The 23030-nt window shown below is 40.7% G+C and overlaps 1 long non-coding RNA gene across 1 annotated transcript; it reads right to left on the bottom strand.

Annotated features, from left to right (window-relative positions):
* Positions 1 to 2176: 2176 nt before the first annotated feature.
* On the bottom strand, positions 2177 to 12682 carry LOC140523920 (uncharacterized). Its single transcript, XR_011973510.1, has 3 exons — positions 12506 to 12682; positions 10865 to 10919; positions 2177 to 4116 (listed from the first exon to the last, which is right to left on the bottom strand). It is a non-coding gene; the product is annotated as an uncharacterized lncRNA (long non-coding RNA).
* Positions 12683 to 23030: the final 10348 nt, after the last annotated feature.

The raw sequence follows: 23030 nt of genomic DNA, 5'->3' as shown, positions 1-23030 counted from the left end.
AATTTCAAGAATTAGCAAGCTGGAAGGAAAGATGGGTGCCAGGGGATCTTCCTGACATTCCTGAAGTCATGTTTTATGGGCGTTTTCCAGGTCCTGACTTGGGTTCTTCAATGAATCCCTACAAAGGATAGTTTCCAAGTCCCTTACCAAATAGTTTGTCCTTCTTTGGCTACCAATCCTGCCCTGTTGGCAATACCCCCAACCACCAGACTATTCCTGGGGTCAAAAAAAATCACCCACTTGCCAATACTCCCAGCACCACCACTACCCTTGGCTGTACCTCATTCTATTCCAGCCAAGCAGGCTTGGTCTGGGTTTGATTTGAGAGCTACTCAACACCTGCTAGATTTCAAGGCTTTCATGGAAGACAGGGACCTCATGGGATTTCCCAGATCTTTAGAGGTCTGAGTCAGTGGAAGGAACAAGAGGAGGGGACAAGGTAGAGAAAGAGGTCGTCTGTGCCCATGTGGCTGGTCCGTGAGAATAACTTAATTGTCCACAGACAGAGGACATCTCTTGGCAAAGGCAACAGCCCCTAATCAGAAGCAGCCCCCTCCTCCCTCCCAGACTGTTATAACCAGATCTTCAGGGCTTAGATATGGAGCCAAGTTGCCCTGCTCCAAATTTGCAAAAGTAATAAACAGGGAGGGGCAGTTGTTGGAGGAGGATTCCACAATGGAGGCAGGGTGTTTCTCCTGGGAGCCTAGCTTGGTCAGAACTCTAAAAGGAGGTATTCAGAAGAAAATTCCCCACCCCATATTCACTCATGCTTCATGTCACTGGCTCAAAAGGATCTTTTCTATAAACTATTTGGAAACTGTGGGTCAGGCATAAATTTTTAGTAGGAATATTCCTATAAATTCCTACCTTTACTTCCTCTGCCACTAGAACATAGGAACAAAAGTGTTTGTGGGTCCAATGCCAACACCAGTCTCAAGGTCTTACAGGGGATCATTTCGGGCTTCTGCTGAGATACAGTGAGAGATTGCTCAGATAGGGAAAGAGAGGAAAGCATATTATTAAGTTAGCAACATTGGTGGAGTAAGAAGATGCAACTACTCCAAGATCAAAGAACATGACCAGATTTGATATAGATTAAAAAACAGATCAATCAGTGAAACAGAAACATTGTACAGCAAATGAACTAGTGAATACTAGTAACCTAGTATTTAATAAAGCCAAAAATCTCAATCACCAGGGTAAGGACTCCTTATCTGACAGAAACCACAGGGAAAACTGGAAAGCAGTTTGGCAGAAACTAGGTTTAAACTGGTACCTCATACCATATACCAAGATGAGCTCCAAATACATACAAGGCAGACATATATATACAGAGAGAGAGAGAGAAATATATTTATATATATAGATTTTATACATATACACCTATGTATATAGTTATATGTATATGTATGTTTGTGTGGCCACACTGACAACAAGTTAGTGAACCCAAAAAGAAATTACTTTCCTGATCTATGGCTAAAGGAAGAGTTCATGACCAAATAAAGTTAAAGAGGATGATGGGAGAGTAAAGGGACAAATTTGATAACATAAAATTTAAAAGTTTTTGCACAAACAATGTAGCAAAAAGAAGAAGAAAACAGAAAACTAGAAAAAAATTTGCAAGAAATTTCTCTGATAAAGTTCCCATTCCTAAGATAAATAAGGAATTAATTCAAATTTATAAGAATAAGAATAATTTCCAATTGATATATCATCAAAGGATATGAAGAAGCAGTTTTCAAAGTAACAAATCAATCTTTTAATAGCTATAAGAAAAAGTTCTCTACATCACCAATAATGAAGGAAATATAAATTAAAGCAAATCTGAAGTTCCACCTCAAAAGATTACAAAATAAGAAAATGTCAAATGCCGGAAGGACTTTGGGAGAACAGGAACCTTAATGCACTGCTGGTGGAGCTGTGAACTTGTCCAGGTTGGAAAGTAGCTTGGAAGCATCAGAATATGCAACATACCACTAGGTCAGAAAGAAGAAATAAATGAGTTCAGGAAACATCACAAATCTAAATCTGAGGGATAATATTTAAGTGATAGAGGACTTCAATAATGTAGACTTTCCTTCTGCCTTAAAAATTATTTCCTCTTTCCAAAGTTAAGTATCTACAAATGGAAATTCTGTTCTAGATCCACTTCTCATTAACAGGGAGATAAATTATTAGAATGTTGAAGGATAGGAACCACACCCCTCATAAAATTTGTGAAGGAAGAGAGGAAGGCCAGGCATAGGGTGACATGCACCCTGGATTTGTAGAGAGCAACTATCTGAGGGTTTATAAGACAAATAGGTAGGATACCACTAACTAAAATCTGATATAAAAAAAAAAAAGTCAGCCCAGGAGTGATGGGAATCTCTCAAGAAAAAAATTTTCACACAAAGACCAACAATCCCAATGAGGAGAGAGGTCAGGAAAAGTAAATTGGCTGCAAAGCTCTATGTGAAAGCACAAATGTGAAGATCCCTGGTCAGGGACCTCAAATGCCCATCCCCTAGAAGACCAAGTTATTATGAGTATGTTAAAGGGCCCCAAGGCAAGCAATCACACCCCACCTACAATCCCCCGAATCATTATTGATCTGCCTGAGAGAAACTCTAGGTTCTGCTTGACAAGATAGAACATTGGGTTTAATCTGAATGAAATTTAATAGGAAGTTGGATTAAATCAAGATCAATTTTACACATACAAGAAGGGGGAACAATAGTTAGGGGAGCAATTTCTCTGACAGAAATCTGGGAGATTTAGTGATCCATAAGCTCAATAAATGTCAGCAGTGTGATATGGCACCCTTACAAGCTAATGGAATCTTGAACTGCACTAAGTGGGGCAGAGCTGCCAAGAAGCAGATAAGAATCTTGCTGTACTTTGCCCTGGTCAAATTGTATCAGGAGTATCATGTTCAATTCTGAGAACCACATTTTAGAAAGCACAGTGATAAGCTGAAATATGTCCAAAGGAGGGTCACCAGAATGGTATAGGACCTTGAGTACTTGTCATATGAAGTTCCATTTAAGTCACTAGAGAAGTTTAGAGATAGCTCTCTTCAAGTATTTAAAGACTTAACATGAGTAAGAAGGATTCAACTTTTTTATTTGTCCCCTTTTGGGCAAAACCAGGAGAATAGATAGAAGTTATAAAGAATCAAATTTGAGCTTCATGGCAGGACAAACTTCCTTACATTTAGACCTATGCAAGGATGGAAGGAGCTGCTTCAGGAAGTAGCGAATCATGTCCACGTTGATGAAGACTTTAAGCCAAGCTTGGATGACAGCTTGTCAAGTATATGCTAGAGAAGATTCATTTTTCCCATATCGGTTAGATTAGATGGCCTCTGAGAAAAAGGGAGAGACTGGACCTGAATTTCATTGGTATAGTAAACTCCCAGGTGAGAAAATTCCCTCCCAAAGCAGGTCAGCACCTTTTCTGCAATTTATAGTTTGAGAGAGTTGTCTATAGTACTAAGAGATTAAATGATCTACCAAGGGTTGCCCAACCAGTATATGTCAGAGGTGGGTCTTTAGCCCAGGACGGTTTGGCTCTGGGACACATCCTCAATCCACTTATTCATGCTATCTCCTTAGGAGATTCCATGAAGAAAAACCTTAACACAACCCCTTTGGCCATTTTGGATACGTTTAATTAAAAAAAAAAAAAGGACTATACTAGAAGTGGACAAAGGTTATTAGAAAACTAAACAAAAACTGTACTTCTGTCAACTAAATTGTATTTTAAATATATGAGAAGGGTTCATGCCTTAAGGCATTCACATATTCTCCTTATAAAGCCAAGAGCCCTTCTCAATGTGCAAGTTTCTTAAATGAGAATTTTGGCATGAATTGAATTGGTTCTGTGATCCAATCAATATGGGTGTTCCTTCCAATGAAGTAGTTCAAGACTAGTTCATGCCTGCCTAGCAGCTAGGTGGTAAAGTGGACAGAGCACCAGTGCAAAAGCCAGGAGGACCTGAGTTCAAATCTCACCTCAGATACTTGACACTCACTTAGCTGTGTGACCTTGGGCAAGTCACTTAACTCCAATTGCCTCTTCCTGGGTCATCTCCAGTCATCCTGATGAATATCTGGTCACTGGATTCAGATGGCTCTGGAGGAGAAGTGAGGTTGGTTGGTTGGTGAGGATTATACAGCCCTCCCTCACTCAAAACAAAGTCAAGGGCAACTCATGTCATTATTTCTGTGATGGCATGGTCTTCTTTGGCAACGAAGGATGAACACACATATTTCTTGGAGGATAAATCTTCACTCTAGTCCTTTTTCATAGTTCCTTATTTGTTATATTTGCCCACCATGTTACTCTCCATTGCCAATGCAATGAATTTTTTTTTCTTTTTTCAGAAAGTACAGCATTCTGTGAATCACAGTTGTGCTTTACCACTAGTAGATAATATTTTTAAAGTAGGCCTTTGTTTCTGGCAAAAAGTTTAGGGTTATTAAAGGAGTTTTGTAATTTTCCGAAGGCAATTTAGACTATTCTCCTCCTACTGTTTAAGCTTGGTCCTCAATTGTTGTCTAATTATCCTGTCTGTACAAGAAAGATACATTCTGATGGATGAGTTCCATAAATTGTTTACCTAAGTACACGTCAAAATTTGAACAAGTCATTCTTCATCCACCCGGAAGATAGTTAAGGCAAACTCACCTGAGTGGCTAAAGATATTGTGGAGTCTATGCAATCAATATTCCAGGGCTGGATACAGCCTGTATAATGTGCTATGCAAACAGGAGCTTCTGGAGGGAAAACATCTTTAACCTAAGTCACTAAGCCCATAAACCTACTGAGCCTCAACAGCCGAAACAACTTTTAAACCTTCAATTCTACACTTGATCCACTCAATGACAACGTGAACAGCATTTGATGATCATACATCCCCTCTTTTTGTGCCTCTCTTAATGTTGATGATTTTTCAAGGAATCTTTCATTATTTGATGGAGGGATAAAAGACACATTATTAGACAAGAACATTAAAGGTGCCTTTATGCTTTATGGAGTCAAATGCATTTTTTTAATAAACATAAGGACAGTGGGTTCTTGTATTCTCTGCATCTTTTCATAAGCTATATGAAAGTAGAGATGTGGTCTGCTGTGAAATATCACTTACAAAAGCCTGTCTGTTGCCTGTGAACACTCCTACTGAAAATGACTGTTATATATGTAGTTTATTCACATAAATATCTGTATACAGATGAGAAAGTAGGCATGTAGATCAGTAGTTGAGGTTTTCTTGGTTGCCATTTTAAAATTTTGGTACTGATAAGATTTAAGATTTTTTCTATATCTTTTCCTCCTTCTGATACCTTGTAAATCAATCCTTCAACATCCACACTTGCATTTCACCAACACAGACCTTTTCTATGATTTCTACCAATAAAGACAGAATCTCATATCAATGAGCTTTGGATTGGGGTGACATTCACTTTCCTTATCTGCAAAACTGAGATAATAAAGCTTCTGTCCTCATTCTTTCAGGGTTGTGAGGACCTTTATAATTTTTCCTGTTGTTATTATATGGCAATGATTGGGCTACCTAACACTAAATAAGAAAGCTCCTTCTTGTTGACCTCCCCACTAGCCTGAAGCCTGGGGGTCAGGGAAATGGCTTGCCCAGATTACAAATCCCAGGAATGAGCAAGCAGAAAGTACCATGGCTCACCAAGTCAAGGGAGCCTCAGCAGGTATGGAATACTGCCTCCTCATTTTTCATATGGGAAAACCAAGACCCTGAGAGGAGAAGTACTTTGTTCAAAGTTACAGGACTAGTAATCTTCTCATGGATTCAATTCAGAAATGCTTGATCTTCATTTGAACAGTTTGTTAAGTTTCTCCTCTAGACTTATCTCCAAATAATTAATTCTCATGTAAACAAATACTTGAATGCAATGAAAGACCTTGTATTTAAAGGAGCTCTAATTAAAAGATAATACTCTTTTTTGTAAAGTTAACCATCATACCCCTTCTCCCCCTATTAGACTGTTTCATAAATTTGAGTTTTCATGGGTGACTTTTCTTTTTAAAAGGCCTCTTCTTGACTGACAGTGAGTATTATAATATTTACTGAGCAAAATTTGTAAACCAATGGAAAATTTCCCCTTGGCCTTGTGGTTAAATAAAACTAGGCAACTGAGCATGGAAAATTAGGAGAGTGCCCAATCCTTTCAAGATCTTGTTTGCCCAAACTAAATAATACCCAGTTCTCAAGAGAAGTCAAGCAGCTGTTGCCTCAGAAGGGGAAAATCAGAACCTGGCTTTTCAGGTCTGTTTCATAACTGATGACCATTGACCAGGAAAAGCTTCCAGAACTTGACATCTGACTTTCCAGGATTACAACTTTCCCTCAGGTTTTTTCCTTTGGTTTTCCTTCTGCCACACTGGTAGCCTAGATTCTAACTACATATAGCCCCTAGGAGGTTGCTGTGGTAACCATCACTGGAGAGAGCAAGATATAATGGAAAAGGCACTGGATTTGGAGTCAGTGGTTGTTGCATAATTGTTTCAGTCATGTCCAAATCTTTGTTGACCCTATCTGGGGTTTTCCTGGTAAATATACTGGAGGGGTTTGCCTTTTCCCTCTCTAGCTCACTTTACAGATGAGGAACTGAGGCAAAAATGGTTAAGTCATTTGCCTGGGGTCACATAGCTAGTAAGTGTCTGATACCAGATTTGAACTCATGAAGATGGGTCTTCCTGAGTCTAGACCTGGCACACTAATGCAGAGGACCTGTGTTCAAATCTACGTTCTTCTACTTACTATCTATGGGACCTTGAACAAATCATCTGAACTCTCTAGGTCTCAGTTTTGTCATATGTAATGCCTTGATGAAGGCTTGAACTAGACTGAAGACTGTGTAAACGTAGAGAAAGGTATTAATATGAGAAAATGTTTTAGAGATGACAAGACTTGGCAACCGATTTGATAGGTGGAGTGAGAGAGATTGAATAGAGAAAGATTCCAAGGTTGCAAGCCCTTGAGGGAAATAAGGAAATTTGAAAGAAACACAGGTGGGATTGGGGTAGATAATGAGTTCCATTTTAAATATGATACAGCAATAGTAAGAATCTCCCTCCCCCACCACCTTTTCACCCTTTCTACCTTTCTCCTTCCTTTAGTGACTTCATGATACAAGGGTCCCACTGGATGGGCCAGCAGGGAGTCAGTTCTCTCCTCTAATTGTTAGATATACAACTGTCTGTGGATATTGCATCCTTTCTCCCTAAACATAACGTGCATTCCTCAAGGAATTTTGTCTTTGTACTGCCCTGCACCCTGCACAACACTTTATACTTATTACGTGCTTAATGTGTTTATTGGAGCTGAATGATATGAGGGCTGCAATAATAATAATTCCCACTGGAATTGTATTTTTCAGTTTGTAAAGTACTTTCTTCAAAACAATCCAGTGAATTTGTCATTAAAGACCATAGATTGGATGTGTGGGTTGAGGGTTGAAAGCCATTGTCAGAAGTAGGAAAGTCTGAAAGAGCTGTGGTTTGGGGGAAGATCTCAGAAGAGATCTTTGAGAAGAGATCTCAGAGGTCATTGAGCCCAGCTCCCTTGTCCCTGTCATTTTACAGAAGAAAAAACTGAGACCCAAAAAGGTTAGGTGACTTGGCCACTGTCACACAAGTAGAGCGTGAAACAAGACTATCATCGTTCCCATTGTACAAATGAGAAAATTAAGATTCCAAGAAAGAATTCATTTTAATACCATATTCTCTCTAGATAGCAAAGTTAAAAGTTTTTGGCATTGTATTTCAACTGTCCAGGAAGCTGATGAGTGCCGTTAATGAGTGGGCTTCCTTTTCCATACAAAGCATGAAGCAGCTCTTTAGTCTAAATTGGGTCCTTGTGACCTTTTGCTATAAAACAAGTTTTAAAATAACTTCTAGAGAAAAAAATACTAATTTAAAAACTAATAATTTAAAAATTTAAACTCCTTCCAAAGGCAAAAACAAAGTTTACAGGCAGCAATTTAAATCATAGCCTGTGACCACATACACAAACACACACACACACACACACACACACACACACACACACACACACAGCAAGCATCATCATTCAAAAGTTGGAACAACAACAAACAGCTCGTCCCAAGACTACTTGGTTAGCAGCAATGGCAGACCCATGTCTTCCACCCTTGTAGGAGCTTTTACGTTCCACTAGCAGTTCCAATATCAAGTTCCATTGCAGTTCACAATCATGCTTTCATCTCTCCGTGCCCACCCTCCACACCCAGCTTCTGGTTCAATTCAACAAACATGACATTGTCCCTCCTCTAAACAGCTTCTGGAGCAAAAAAAGAAGGAAATGTAGCTTCCGAGGGTCTTTCACACCAGAGTCAATTTTGTATCCTCCAGTAAAATTTCAGGATCCTTGGACTAACCAAATGCCATAAGGCTGAGATAGCATAGTGTGCAGAGCATCCTCCTTTCTTGTCCTCACCATTGCAAGCAGTCCGATCGTAAGGTTGTTTGCCACTTAGCAGGGCATAGTCCTGTATTTCACTTCTGTGTGTTACAGGGATTTCTCAGAACCCACACACTGAGGGCCAGGTCTGTTAAATTTTATACCACCATCACCTATACTCCAGGATTGGGGATTCTCTCTTCTCTGCCACTAGCTCAAGACCCTTCTCATTGTGTTCCTTTCATTTCAGGGGATCTGTAACTAGCAATTCCATTTAACCACTTAACATCAGATTCAATTTTAGAAAGGTATATATACTTTAAAGCACCAGCACATAGTTCCTCAATTCAGGGGCCAGTGAGGGAGAATTAGGTTCACAATTTAGCTCAGTTCTCCATATCATTAGTCCTACCAATTTCCAGTCCCAAACTCTGCTGAGTAAGTATTCCTGAGCCCTTGGTCCCCAGGTCTTTGCTGTTGAGTTCACTACAATATCTGGTTTAGTTTCCTGGACTCCTAGATCCCCATGACTAGAGGTCCCAAGTAGGAGACTCCACTGCTTACACCTAGAACTGACAAGGACATAAAGGGAAGGGTCAAAGCCTCAGGTCTTTTGCTCTGAGCCACATTCCCTAAGAATGGGTGGAAGAAACTCACAGGCCCTCTTGTATATCATAGTATGAGAGAAAAAATCTTTCAACCTCACATGGAAATACAGGAGGGAAAAAAAAGCCTCACTGTCTTATCAGGCAGTTTTGAAGATGCAGACAGTTCTGGCTAAGGTCAGTCTACACAAACCAATGGAAAAAGGCTGTTCCCAACCCCATAGTAGACCAATGCAGACTATCCATGCATGCACCAAATTGCCTGTATCCCTGAAGCAGGTCCCCTAGCATCTTCAATGGGGTGCCACCATCTTAGAAGGTATAGGCATGTGACAAGTCCCCATTACATGTGCCTTTGGGGGAAATTCTTCATCAGGTCATGAATCTAGAGCTGGAAGAGACCTTGGAACTCACCTAGTCCAACCCCTTCATTTTATACATGGGGAAACTGAGGACCAAGAGGTATTCAATGACTTGCTGTAGTTACATAAGAAATAAGTGGCAGGAGCTGAGATTTAAGCTCAAGTTCCATGACTCTAAGTTCAGCAATCTATGTGTATGTGTTTGTCCTTCATTGCTGAAGACCACGCCATCAGAGAAATAATGACATGACTTGAACTTGACTTTGTTTTGAGTGAGGGCTGTGCAGGTCACCAGCCTCACTTCTCCTCCAGAGCCATCCAAATCCAGCAACCAGATACTCATCAGGATGACTGGAGATGACCCAAGATGAGGCAACTGGAGTTAAGTGACTTGCCCAAGGTCACACAGCTAGTGAGCGTCAAGTGTTTGAGGTGAGATTTGAACTCATGTCCTCCTGACTCCTGCACTGGTGTTCTATCCACTGCACCACCTAGCTGCCCCAAAGTTCAGTAATCAATCACTGTGCCAAACATATACCAATTTCGTCTCTTCCAGTCTTTCCAGGCATGTGGGAATGGCCTGTATAAATCTAAAGTGGAAAAAAGATGGAGTATTGAGTTCAGGCAATAGCTACTGGACCAGTTTGACAGGAACATAGAATATATGAATGAGAATAATATCAGATAAATTTGGAAAGGTAAGTCAGAGCTTTACTGTAGAGGGCCTTATGATCCAAGCTGGGAGTTTGTACTTTAGAGGTAATAAGGGAGCCACTGAAGGATTATAGAATCGTAGACTTAGAGCCATAAAGGACCTCAGAGACCTTTGAATTTAACCCCTCAAATTATAATACACTTAGATCCAATCCTTAGGGAGATTATTTTAGTATCTATGTAAAGCACTATTGTCAAATTCAAATAGAATTGGGGGCCACTAAATACACAAATGGATCCCTGAAGATTTCATATTGACTTAGAAAATATTATCTATATTCTATTGTATTTTTACTTATTTTGTTAAAATTTTCCAATCACATTTTTTTTTTTTTGGCACCAAAGAGAGGTATAGGTAGAATGATGCCTATTTAACACCTCTGAGGTAGAGGGTTGATTTTCAAAGGTAGAGACTAGAAGCAGGGAAACCAACTTGAAAGGGTTTTATTACAATGTACTCTTATACCTATTTATTTTTCCTATTAGATTATAAGATCTTTGAGGGCAGGACCAGAGTCTGATGACAAGGCATTAAAGCTAGTAGATATTTTAAAAAATGCTTGTTGACTGTATGGATGACTGAATGAGAAAACATTTGGGTAGAGATCTATACCTATGGGGACAATATGTCCTGCATCATAAAGAATGACCTCAATTTCAAGTATTAAAACTGATATTCTCTGAGATCTGCCCTACTTTACCTTGTTCCTTTCATTTGGTACACTAAAATCCCCTTTGGAACATACCTGGCTCCTTTCCAGCACACTCTGTGAGAGAAAGCTCACTTCTTCAGGTATAAATCTAAGAAAAGGAATAGGAGGAAGCCTCAGAAACATGTTATTAGATTATTCATTAGCAGAGTCTACAAGCAGAATAAATGGCATCATAGACAAACCCTAAATGGCTCCTAGCTTCTTCCCCTTTCCCATGTATGAAGATAAAACTGACAATGGACCTTGACCAGTGGACTTTCATTGTCCCTGTCTACTTGGTTATATGAGAATCTATTCTGGGAGCAAAACCAGCAATGCCAAGCATCAGACACATGAATTCACACTAAAGGACCAATAGGAAAGGGAGCCCCAAGGTGGTGGGGGTGAATAGGCATTCCCCAGAGCCCACATGCTAAATAATGCCTATGCCTGTCAAAATCACAGTTTGTGGATTAAATAACAGTCTTGGCATCCCAGTGATGTAGGCCTCAACTGATTACATAATCTCCAGTGAATTTTGCTTCTTTGGCAGTCTTTATACCATGGCTAGGCTTTAGGTATTTGAGAGAAAAAAATAGTGAATGAAAGTGACAGCAAATTTGATGTAATGGAAGCCACTGTGTTATGTCTACAATCACAAGCTTCACATGGCTGTTTATACCTGTTCTGTAGACTTGGCAGCTGTGATCTCAGATGGGTCTTTGTCTTCCTCTTGGAAGAGCTAGATTTGTCACGTTAATGGCTATTCCCACTTCACGAGGCATAAAACAGGTCACTATGTTTATTATCTTACTTATCTCTGGCCACCATATTAGAATCCAGAACAAGTTTGACCTCAAAGTTTCAGCTTCATTAATGAGTCTAATGCCTAGGCAGCAAGAAACCAGGATTGGAAACAATTCTAGCTAAGGGCCTTCATCTATAAAGTGCCTTACCCTAGGAAAGGTAGGGTAGTAGAGTAGAAAGATAAAATGATTTGGAGTCAAAGGACACAGGTTCTGATCCCGAGCTGAAAGAGCAAGGTGTCTAAGTCTTCTGGGGACTTCCTCATCTCTAACAAGAGGAGTTCAGGAATAAACAAACATTTTTAAGTTCCTCTCCAGTTCAAATCCTATAATCCTGCTGTGTCCCTAATGTTGTGGCTGGTCTTTATTTGGCCTCAAGTCTACTCTGATTTGCACCACTTCTATCAATCAGTCAACAAACATTTGTTAAGCATTTACTTTAGACACTATGCTAAGTGCTGAGGTTACAAAGAAAGGCAAAAACTTGACTCTCTTTTCCTTAAGAAACTTACATACCAAAGGGAAGAACAACATGCAAATAAATTATGTACATACAAGGTCAGAAGGGAGGTACAATTTATAATAGCTGACATGTGTATAACATTGTAAGAATTGTAATACACTTGACAAATATTATCTCATTTGATTTTGATCTTTTCAACAATCCTGCAAGGCAACAATCCATATTATAAATGAAGAAACTGAGGCAGACAGTGGTTAAGTGACTTGCCCAGGATCGCATAGCTTGTAATTTGAAAGTAGATTTGAACACAGGTCTTTCTGATTCCAGGTACCGCACTCCTCCCTCCTTCCCTTCCTTCCTTTTCTCCTTCCCTTTTCCTCTCCCTCCCTCCTTTCCCTCTATCCACATAGGGAATCATACCCTTACCTGCAGGTTCTCTGTCCAAAGGAACATAAATTTTGATTACTGAAACCTCGCAACGTATTATGGAGTTTTAACACACTAGGTTTCTTTTTAAGGACCATGCTTTGTTTAAATGCAAAGCACTCTGACTGTCATTGACTGGTCAACAATAGGTCCCAGTCCTAGCCTCACTTGGTTACTGTTTGGGCTCTGATGGTTCAGAGTTAGTGTAAATAGCAACTGTTTCTGTTTGGGCCAGAAACCCTGCAGGTCTTCCCCTCCCACATTGATTTTTTTTTTTTTTACTAGGTAAAAGAGGCCATTCTTTGCTTCATTTCTTACCTATCTTTAATCACTAAATGCCCACTGAGTGGGCACTGTCTCAAACAAACTGAGACCCAGAAAAGACCTGAGCTTAAAAAAGTCAAGGTCTCCCATTGCATCCCGGGCATCTCCAGTCATCCTGATCTATATCTTGCCACTGGACTCAATAACTCCAGAGGAGAAAGTGAGGCTGGTGACTTTGCACAGCCCTCCTCCACTTAAATTCAATTGGATTTAAGGACTTGCAAGTCATGACATCACCTTCTCAATATTATGGTCCACTTCAAGAAGGACAAACAACAGCTCTATACTTACTATGAAGGCATTTTCCAGAAGGTAAAATTCATCTCTCCCTCCCTCTATTCTTTCCTGCCCCCACTCCCATCTCTAAACTCCTGACTTAGGTATAGATTCAATTCAACAAACATTCATTGATTGTTCACCATGGCCAAAGTATCATTCTAAGTGCTGGGGACAGAAAATAGTCTCTACCATACAACAGCTTACATTCTATTGGATGCCCTCTGCCTTAGAATTAAGTTCAAATCTTGCTTCTGATGCTTATAAACTTTGTTACCTTGGGAGAGTCATTGAACTCTGGGCATCATTATCCTCATCTGGAAAGTGAGAAGGTTCGACAACAGTAGTTGAACAAAGGTCCCTTCCAGCTCAGATTCTATGATCCCCCAAATAAGAACATATGATTTGCACTAGCATTAAGAGAAATGTTCTTTCATTACAGAAACTTTAGATTTTTATTAAATGATGACATGAAAGTGGAAACCCAGCTTTATTGCCACCTCTTCCTTAAACCTTCCCTGCTCCTTACTCCCCCTACCCTGGATGCAAGTGAGCTAAGCCTCCTCACATTTTTCAAGAGTACCTTATCCTGATACTTCCTTTGTCCTTAATCACATTCTGCTTTTCTCTATATTTTTGCATGTTTCATACCCCTCCTATTGGATTTTCAGTCCCTTGAGGGCAGGACTTGTATCCTGTCTTTGTGCTCCCATCACGCATGACAGAGTCTGGCACTTCACGGGTACTTGAGACACATTTGCTGCATTCTGTCAAGAGTGGCATAAGATGATCATGGATCTGTGTTTTTGGATCCAGTCAGTCAATGTACCATCTCCATCTGTTGAGTGATGGATGATGCCAGGATGTCCAGATGTAGTGGAGTTGGGAAAAAGAAAACCATACAGACAGTGATATTTTTGTGAAAAAAAATTACTTCATGATTCTCACTGCTGCAGAGGAGCTAGGGAGGGAAATGATAGATGACAATTCTGTACAAATAGTTATGGACATCAGGAAGCAGGCAGATTGCTGCTATGAGGCAAAAGGTGGTGAATGTGAAACTTTGGCTTTGGTTCAGAGCATGTTACACAAAGACATAACTAGAGTGAGGAAACTGGGACTTAGCCCAGTTTAGAAGGCATTGAAAGTTCTCGCCATCCTCCAACAGTGCAGAAACAACAAAATTGCTTAAAATAGGAAGCTACCAGTTGGCCCTCTTCTATCCACTTGTGGTTCTACTTCAGGCAAGCTCTTCTGTCATCTGAATCACCCCAGCAATGTCTGTACCATGTTGTCCTGGCTAAAAAAGTTAATTTAATGTGCCGTCACTTTCCTCAGGCATGGTTTGTGTTACCCTAGACTTAAATATAACTGGTGTTATAACTGGTTCATTCCATCTTTCCAGTCTTCTTACACATCATTCTTCTCCATGAACTCTGTGTTCTAGACACATTGGCCAACTTGCTATTTCTCACTTCTAATGCGCCATTTCCCATCTTTATGCCTTTTCACTGGCCATTCCTTTTATCTGAAATGCACTCCCATCTCCGCATCTGAGAATCCCTGGTTTCCTTTCAAGATTCAACTCAAATTCTACCTTCTAGATGAAGCCTTTCTTAGTTCTTCTAGCTGCTAGTGTCCTCTCTTCCCAGACCATCTTCTATTTATTTTGTGCATAATCTATATTTTTCTAAACACACATATGCACATATGTGTTCCATGTCACTCAGCTAGTAATAGGATTTGATCCCAAATTTCTGTTGACTTCAAGTTCCAAGCTTTTTCCTCATTATACAGACTCCAACTGTGGCAACTCTGTTGAGTCCCCTCTGTCCCTGGACCATAGTAATACTGGATTTTGTCATGGACTAATCCCCATCCTAGGAACATGATGATATTCTGGCTACTCTCTGACAAGATTATTGACATCTTCCCCAGTGCTAAATTTTCCATGACTACAGAAGCTCTTTGATTGTTCCTGAAAGACCTTTTGTTGTTGTTTTTATAGTATCCCCCTTTTCATAATCTTTAGTTACTGTTTGTAGATTTTTTCCCTTTCTTTTAAACTTTTTATATTCCTCCATTTAAAATTTCATCTTTAAATGGCAAATCACTCCCTCTTGGTCAGATCCATAGAGAATGCATGAATCTGACCCTTGAACAGTCTCTCAGATTCTATACTATTGTGACACCTATAATCTTTCAGGCACTTTTCTTTTTATCCTTGGCTCATATAGCTTGTGTTGCCTTCCCCAAGCCTACAGAAAAACAATGTGTCACTGCATTAATTATTCAGTAAGGGATAAAAACTGCCCACCAGGTAGCATTCTATTTTAGTTACCAGCTAATTGTTCGCTCAACACCTCCAGACTCAGTCTCTGGAAAATACAGGGCTTAGATTGAAAATGATACAGTATCACCACTGACCACCAGAGGGTACTCAGTCTACAAATGCCTACACTGGTTCCACTTTCTACAGAACCTGGGGCTCTCCAGGTCTATAATTATTCTAGTGGATAAAACGGAGTAAATATTATTCAAAATATTAAACTAGAGGAGAAAGTGAGGCTGGTGACCTTGCACAGACCTCCCTCACTCAAATCAAAGTCAACCGTAAGTAATGTCATCATTTTTATGTCATGGTCCTCTTCAAGAACAAAGAACAAACACAACCTATGAGCGAATAGCAGCTCCTCCTCTCCCCTCCCCTCCCCTCCCCTCCCCTCCCCTCCCCTCCCCTCCCCTCCCCTCCTCTCCTCTCCCCTCCCCTCCTCTCCTCTCCCCTCCTCTCCTCTCCTCTCCTCTCCTCTCCTCTCCTCTCCTCTCCTCTCCTCTCCAACCTTGCCTAGGGTGCTCTACCTAGGGGAAGATACACTACTGCTCAAAGATCAAACCTTAAGCCTAATTCACTCTGGAGCTCAAACACTGGACAACAAGTCCCACCCACTTAGCACAGAGCAAATGTAAACACTAAGTATTAACTTTTTTATCCAGGAACCCTGAGGGTATTCCCCTCCCAGTTTGATTTTTAACATTTTTATCTATCTTTCTATCTATTTCTATCTATCTATCCATTCATTCATTTGCTTATTTGTTTGTTTGTTTGTATTAAAACGGGCCATCCCTGGAGTAACTTCTTAAAGAGGCCTTTTCATTGAATGTGTGTATCTCACTCAAAGTGAGAGTCTGATAAGAACTTAGCCTAAAATGGCCAGGGCTTCCCATTGCATCCTGGCCCATCTTCAGTCATCCTGATGAATATCTGGTCACTGAACTCAGATGACTGTGGAGAAGAAAATGACATTGGTGACCTTGCACAGCCCTCCCTCACTCAAAGTCAAGTGCAAGTCATGTCATCATTTTCCTGATGTCATGATCTTCTTCAAAAATGAAGGACAAACACAACAACAACAACAAATTCCCCTCTCCAGGGGACTCCATCAATTGTTGAACTCAGAAAAAAAAATATGGAAATAAATCATTCACTCCTATAGAGAGCGATTTTCCTCCAGCCATCTCCTAAACCTTTTCCCACTTAACCTCCCAAATCTTCAAACAACGCACCCCTGATTCATGTCTATAGTTTATGGGAAAGGAATAAGAGAGGAAAGGGTGGAGTACTGAGTCCTTGCTTCAGAATCACAGCTTATACCAGGAAAAAGCAGAGGGAAGAACAGCGAAAGAAATCAGTCTTTCTGTCCAGTTCCCCAACAGAACAGGTCTTGAGACTCAAGATCTTTCCTCTTGGTGCAGTGGTCTTCTCAACTCCAAAATATGATCATCTCTTCACAACTGATCTCCAGTAGCCACACCCTGGAATTTTCCAGTCTATCTTATGGAAGCCCCAAAGACCAAAAACCCAAGGCAACGCCTGTTCTTGTCCCATCATTTGAAGAGAAATTGGAAGTCCAACTCTCAAAGGCAATGGAAAGAAAAAGAAGCCAGCAACCCTCCACACTAGAGAACATTCTTTGGGCTCCCTCTCTCCTATCATATGGTTTTCTTCTTGCTGTGAGTGTCCACTTCCTGGAGACCTCTGGTGAGAAACTGGGAGAGCATTCATTTTCTCATTTGCACCAGAATTATCAGAAACTGCTTTGTCAGTCTCTCTTTTCAGATCATCATTATCCCAGACTCAGAAGAAAAGCATATAAAGAAAAAAAGAAAATAGTGTGACTATTACCTAACTCAGCATGGAATTTTGTTACAATGCAGTTGTATATCCAAAACAGTCTTTTATTGAATCTTCAGACATATTCCCCTTTATCCTCATGCCTGGAATGTACTCTTTTATTTTCAAATCTCAAATGTCAGTTGTGATATCCTGCATTAAATCTTCCTTGGTTTCTCCAAGGTTAAGTATTTCTTTTCTCCTTAAATTATCTTATGTTTACATATCTGTGTAGCCATTGTATCTTTCCACCACTACCACATACCCCACTGAATATTTCATAATCCTCAATGATGACTTCTAGACAACTTTCAGGCAATAACATTTCTGCCCACATGGATGACCAGAAGTGGGTAGTCATCAACTTTCACAAGTCTTGGGAGATTCTCCAACACATCCTGACTATATGCCCCAGAATACAGAAGACATTTCTATTTTTAATGTGAATATGAAGTGGTAGTTACATCAAGAGACACCTGATCATTTGAGTCCTTCCTCCCCCCACCCCCAACCCACTTGATGAGATTATGAGAAGTTAAGGGGCAGATAACAAAGGCGAAAAGAAATGTGGTTTTGCCTCTTTAGGACTTTTAATGTCTGAAGTCTTGACTTATAAGGGTATGAAACCTTGCCTGTCAGTTTACATGCTTGGTGGCCTCCGTAAAGGGTGGCAAATTCACAGCTTGTAAAGAAAGTGAAAGGAATGTTCACATTTCTTTACTGCTCTAAAAGGTATGAAAAATTTCATGTTTATGATGGAATCCTAGACCATTAGCTGCAGACAGCACAGGTAGCTTCAGTGTTAGAAGTTGTCTGAGGGGTATCAGACCAAAGGTCCCTTGGCCTTTAAAAAACAAAAACAAGTCAGCCAGCTCTAATATCAATTGAGAGTGAGCCAACCCCGGCAGAGTAGAAAAGAGTCAGTTATGCAGGAAGAACCCAGAGAATTTGCCTGTTCCCTTGTGCCTCTCCCAGAGTGGAGCATGGGGAAGAGGGGGAATTTAGAGGCAATTAAGTGGCTCATTAGATCAGTGCTGTGCCTAGATTCAGGAAGACCCAAGTTCAAATCTGGCCTCAGATACCTACTAGCCAGCTGTGTGACCCTGGGCAAGTCACTTAACCTCTGTTTGCCTCAGTTTCCCCAGCAATAAAATCAGAATAATAACAGTACCTACCTCAAAGAGTTTTTGTAACAATCAAATGAGATAATATTTGTAAACCACTTAGCACAGTGCCTGACACATAGTTGGTGCTGTAGAAATGCTTATTCCTGTCTTTCCTTTCCCCTCCTTTTTCCTTCCCTCATCCCCCAGCAGGATTGGTATTTTTCAGAGGACAATTTGTGCATGAGGAGAGAGGAGATACTGGGCTTAGCAGAGAGTCCAGCTGCAGAACTAGTATGAGATTAGGAGAGGAGAAAAGAGGGTCCCAGTGGAATAACCTGGCCAACAGATTCACTGTACTGGGAGGGGCAGCATACAGATACCATGAAAACCACAGACATCTTTGCAGGGCCCCCTTGGTTATAAGTGTTCTCCTTCTGCTAATGTATTTTATGAATGTGCCCCTGATGGTATATACACTGGTAGTGCATGTACCCCAAATTTGTAGGGGCAATGCTTCCTTGCTATGATGTTTCAGTAAATGCCTTTGTTTCATGTTAATTGTGTGCTCAGGCTGACTAATAATAGTAAACATATTAGAGGGGGCTTTTGGGATATAATCTTAGGAAAACAAATCCACAGAACACCTTGAATTTGGAGTAGTCATCCCCCTGATACTTCAGTGTTAGTTGGGGTGGGGAGTGGGGTGGTTCACTGGAAGCACTCTCTTAATGTTTGGTTACAAAAGTTGCTTCAGTACACCTTCAGCAGTGAACCACCAAGAGCACTAATTATTTCTTGTTCTCATTTTTCCTGGATAATTTGTCACTTCCAGCACTTGAGAAGCTGTAGAAAGAGTCACCTGAGCCATGCAGAGGACCTGTCAGTTTTCTCAGCTCTGACAAATCAAAGCTGGAACTAAAACCAGAAATATTTGCAAATCCAACAGATGCTTTTGAACAGAAGAACAAAAGTGGATCTTGTCAAGGACTCTTGCTGAGGGCCATAGGGCGAGGATAGCCCTCTGTAGCCCTCAGTTTCCTCATCTGTGAAATAAGGAGTTTGGACAAGGTTACTTCTACTGTCCCTTCAAGTTCTGAATCTGTGGTTCTACCACAGTCTCAATTGCCCTGGAACCACATCACAACTTTCTGGAAAGAAATGGGGCAGAGATTACAATCTAGAGTAAGAGAGTTGTTGGAAGACAAGTTTTATCTACAGGATGGACTCAGTCACAAGAACTGGCTAACAAATCTGCTTCAGGAAAACCAGGGAAGACACAATGGGAAAAGTCCAGGGTGAGTTAATAATAGGAGCTAACATTTGTATAGATTTGCAAATAGCTTCGCCTACACTGATCCTCTTGTAAGTTAAGTACTACTATTACTCCCACTATATACATGTGGTAACTGAGGTTGAGGGGGGAAGTGACTTGCCTTGTGTCAGGATTTAAATTCAGTCCTTCCTCACTCCAAGTTCAATGGTATCCACAGTGTCACTTCGATACCTGTTGGAGAGTTTCTAGGGACCATCAAAATGTTTAGGAGAGTGAAAGTGACTTTGGAGTAAGTACAAGATGATCCAAAGACCAGTAAAGAAATTTGGGGGACCATATAGAAAAAAGTCTTTTTGTGTAGGGGACCAGAGCAAAGTAGGATTTAGCAAAAGCTGGAAGCCCTGAGACCTTCAGTGAGGGAAAGGGAGCTAGTTCTGAGTGAATCTGCCTGGGCAAGAGATCAAGGGAACAATCTTTGTGGTTGGGTAAAAAAAAAAAATAAATGCCTCTAGAGGGGTCCCACACCTGGAACCAAGTTGAGAAAGCAATTTCTGAAAAGGCTAAGGAAGCCAGCACACTTGCCAAACTCAATCTCCTTTAGCAGCAACCTCAATCCTGCCAGCTAGCATCTAATCCTTGATTAGATGAGTCAGCTGACTCTCAGGATAAACTCTGGTATAAAGGATTTCAAACCAAGACAGATGTTGACCTACTGCATTGCATGTGCCCTAAAGATTCAGGAGAGATGTTACGACTTTGAAAAACTACCACTTTGCAGCTTAGGGCTTCATTGGCTATTTCAAGATGCTGAATGATTTCTTGTATTGAGTAGAAATAAAAACAAACAAACAAAACCTTTAAAAGACCAAAGATCCCTGTACTGCTTGGAGAGACAGCTAGGTAGAAAAGTTAACACCTACGTCTTCCCTTAAGCAAAACTGAATAATGAGGAACATATCGGTCAACAAGCATTTATTAAGCACTTACCATCAGCTGGTAAGTCAATAAACATTAAGCACACGGAGCTCATATCCTAACGGGAAGACAAATGTAAATAACTAGGCACATACCAAATATATATAGAATGAACAGAAGGAGGTTTCTGAGGGAAAGGCACTAGCAGCTGGTACCAGAAGGAGGAAATGGTGGTTATGTAAAACCAGAAGAAGGAACTGTCTAGCTAAGGATGGGGTTCAATGATAGAAAAAAATGGTAGCCAGAGGGGAAATAGAAGGAAAGGTGTGACATCCATACACCACAATCTCATATTTCTCCTCTCCCCCACCTTTCTTCTTTTTCCTATGCCTCTTCCACCTTCGACCTGTTATTCCTGTCTCCCCCCTTTGCCCTCACCTCTTACTGGTTTCTGTAAGAAAAGAGTGGGGCAGCTAGAGGGCACCATAGTACATAGAGCTCTGGGCCTGGAACCAGAAACACTCATTTTTCTGAGTTCAAATCTGGATTCAGACATTTACTGACTGTTAGTTTGAACAAGTCACCTAACCCTGTTTGTCTCAGTTTCCTAATCTATAAAATGAGCTGGAGAAAGAAATGGCAAACTACTCATGCATCTTTGCCAAGAAAACCCCAAATGGAGCCACAAAGAATCAGACACAATTGAAAAGCAACTGAACAACAACAAAGAGAAGAAGAGGATTCTGTTGTTTAGACCTTGGAACCTGAGAGGTTATACACCATGGCAGGGACCAAGTGAAGAGATATCTGTGTCAAGATCAAGTCCCACACCTAGAGTCAAGGTGGTGAAGTAGGCTGTGAAAGTGCTGAGAATCCTTCCTAAACATGAGTCTCCCTCAGCTGGGAAAGACCCAGACAATACTGAAGGAAAGGCAAGAAAATGCACAAAGATTCATGAACCCGCCACTAAAGGTATTGCACCCATGCTATCTAAAACTCAGAAAGGATTCTAAATAAACTTCAGATAAAATAAAGAATGGTGGTCTTATCCCACTGGACAATTCTCAACCCACCCCTTCAGAGTTGAGTGTTCCAGACCCTTCAGAACAGGTTAATAGCATCATAGGATTTAGCACTAGAAGAAACCTGTAAGATTGTCTGATGCAACTTGCTCATTTCACAGATGAAGATACAGCTAAGTTGGATGGAGGTGGAAAGTGGGGGGTGGGTGGACCCCAAGCCTGTATTCTGAGAGTATGAAGCTGACCATGGAGTTCTGGGAAGCAATGCCCACCTGAATATATGGGCCAGGCTCTGAGGATTTGCTCTAGGGAGTAATTCTGCCCCCCCCCCCCACCTCCAGTCTGCCGGGTCAGCTAGGTGACACTATGTGATGGACAGAGCACTGGGCCTAAAGTCAAGAAGACTTGAGTTCAAATGTGGCCTCAGGCACTAGCTGTGTGACCTTGGGCAAGTCACTTAACCCTATTTTCCTCATCTGTCAAATGAGTTGAAAAAAGAAATGGCAAACCACTCCAATATCTTTCCCCAGGAAAACCCCAAAAGAGATCACAAAGGGTTGGGCACAACTGAAAACAGCTAAATAAACATCTCTAGTCTGTTGCAGGCCAATGTGGTTCCTGTCCAAGGATATTTGAGTGGTCCTCCTTGGAGGTTTATTTCACTCACAAGTGGAATTCCTAATTCAATCCAAGATACACTAGTGACGTCAAGCAGGATCACTGAGTCATAGGATTTTGATTAGAAGAGACATTATCTAACTCAACTCCTCATTTTGCTGATGGGGAAACCAAAAATCATAGAGAGTTTCATGATCCAAGACCACATAGGTAGAAAGTATTAGGAGTCAAATTTGAACTCATCTTCGCTGACATCAAAATCGGTGTTCTTTCTAACAGAATGAAACTCACATGGAGGTTTTCCTTTAGCGGGGCTTCCCAAAAGTCTAGTATTGTGTTTTGTTTTTATTAGGGCAGCTAGGTGGCACTGGTCTTGGAATCAGGAAGACTCATCTTCATGAGTTCAAATCCAGCTTCAGACATAGCTGTGTAATTCTGGGCAAGTCACTTAACCTAGTGTGCCTCAGTTTCCCCATCTGTCAAATAAGTTGGAGATGGAAATGGCAGAATCCTCCAGTATCTTTGCCAAGAAAACCCAAAATGGGGTCACAAAGCATTGGACATGACTGGAATGATACAAACAACAGCCACAAAATTATACAAAGTTGTTACAGAACAATAATTGCTCATTTATTTATTCAATGAATATGTCATCCAGTTCCACATTTGGCCCTTAGAGTGGCCAGTATCATCACCATTGTTATTATCATGCTTGTTATCATCATCATCCTCAGCTCACATTTCTACAGTTTACAAAGTGCTTCCCTTACACTATGTGATACAAATATTTTTCTTTAGGAAATTAGGTCTCAGAGAGGTT

Source organism: Notamacropus eugenii, chromosome 2 (assembly GCF_028372415.1).
Source record: "Notamacropus eugenii isolate mMacEug1 chromosome 2, mMacEug1.pri_v2, whole genome shotgun sequence".
Taxonomy (NCBI): domain Eukaryota; kingdom Metazoa; phylum Chordata; class Mammalia; order Diprotodontia; family Macropodidae; genus Notamacropus; species Notamacropus eugenii.
The sequence above is the reverse complement of the archived record's forward strand: the minus strand, read 5'-3'. Positions and strand labels throughout refer to the sequence as shown.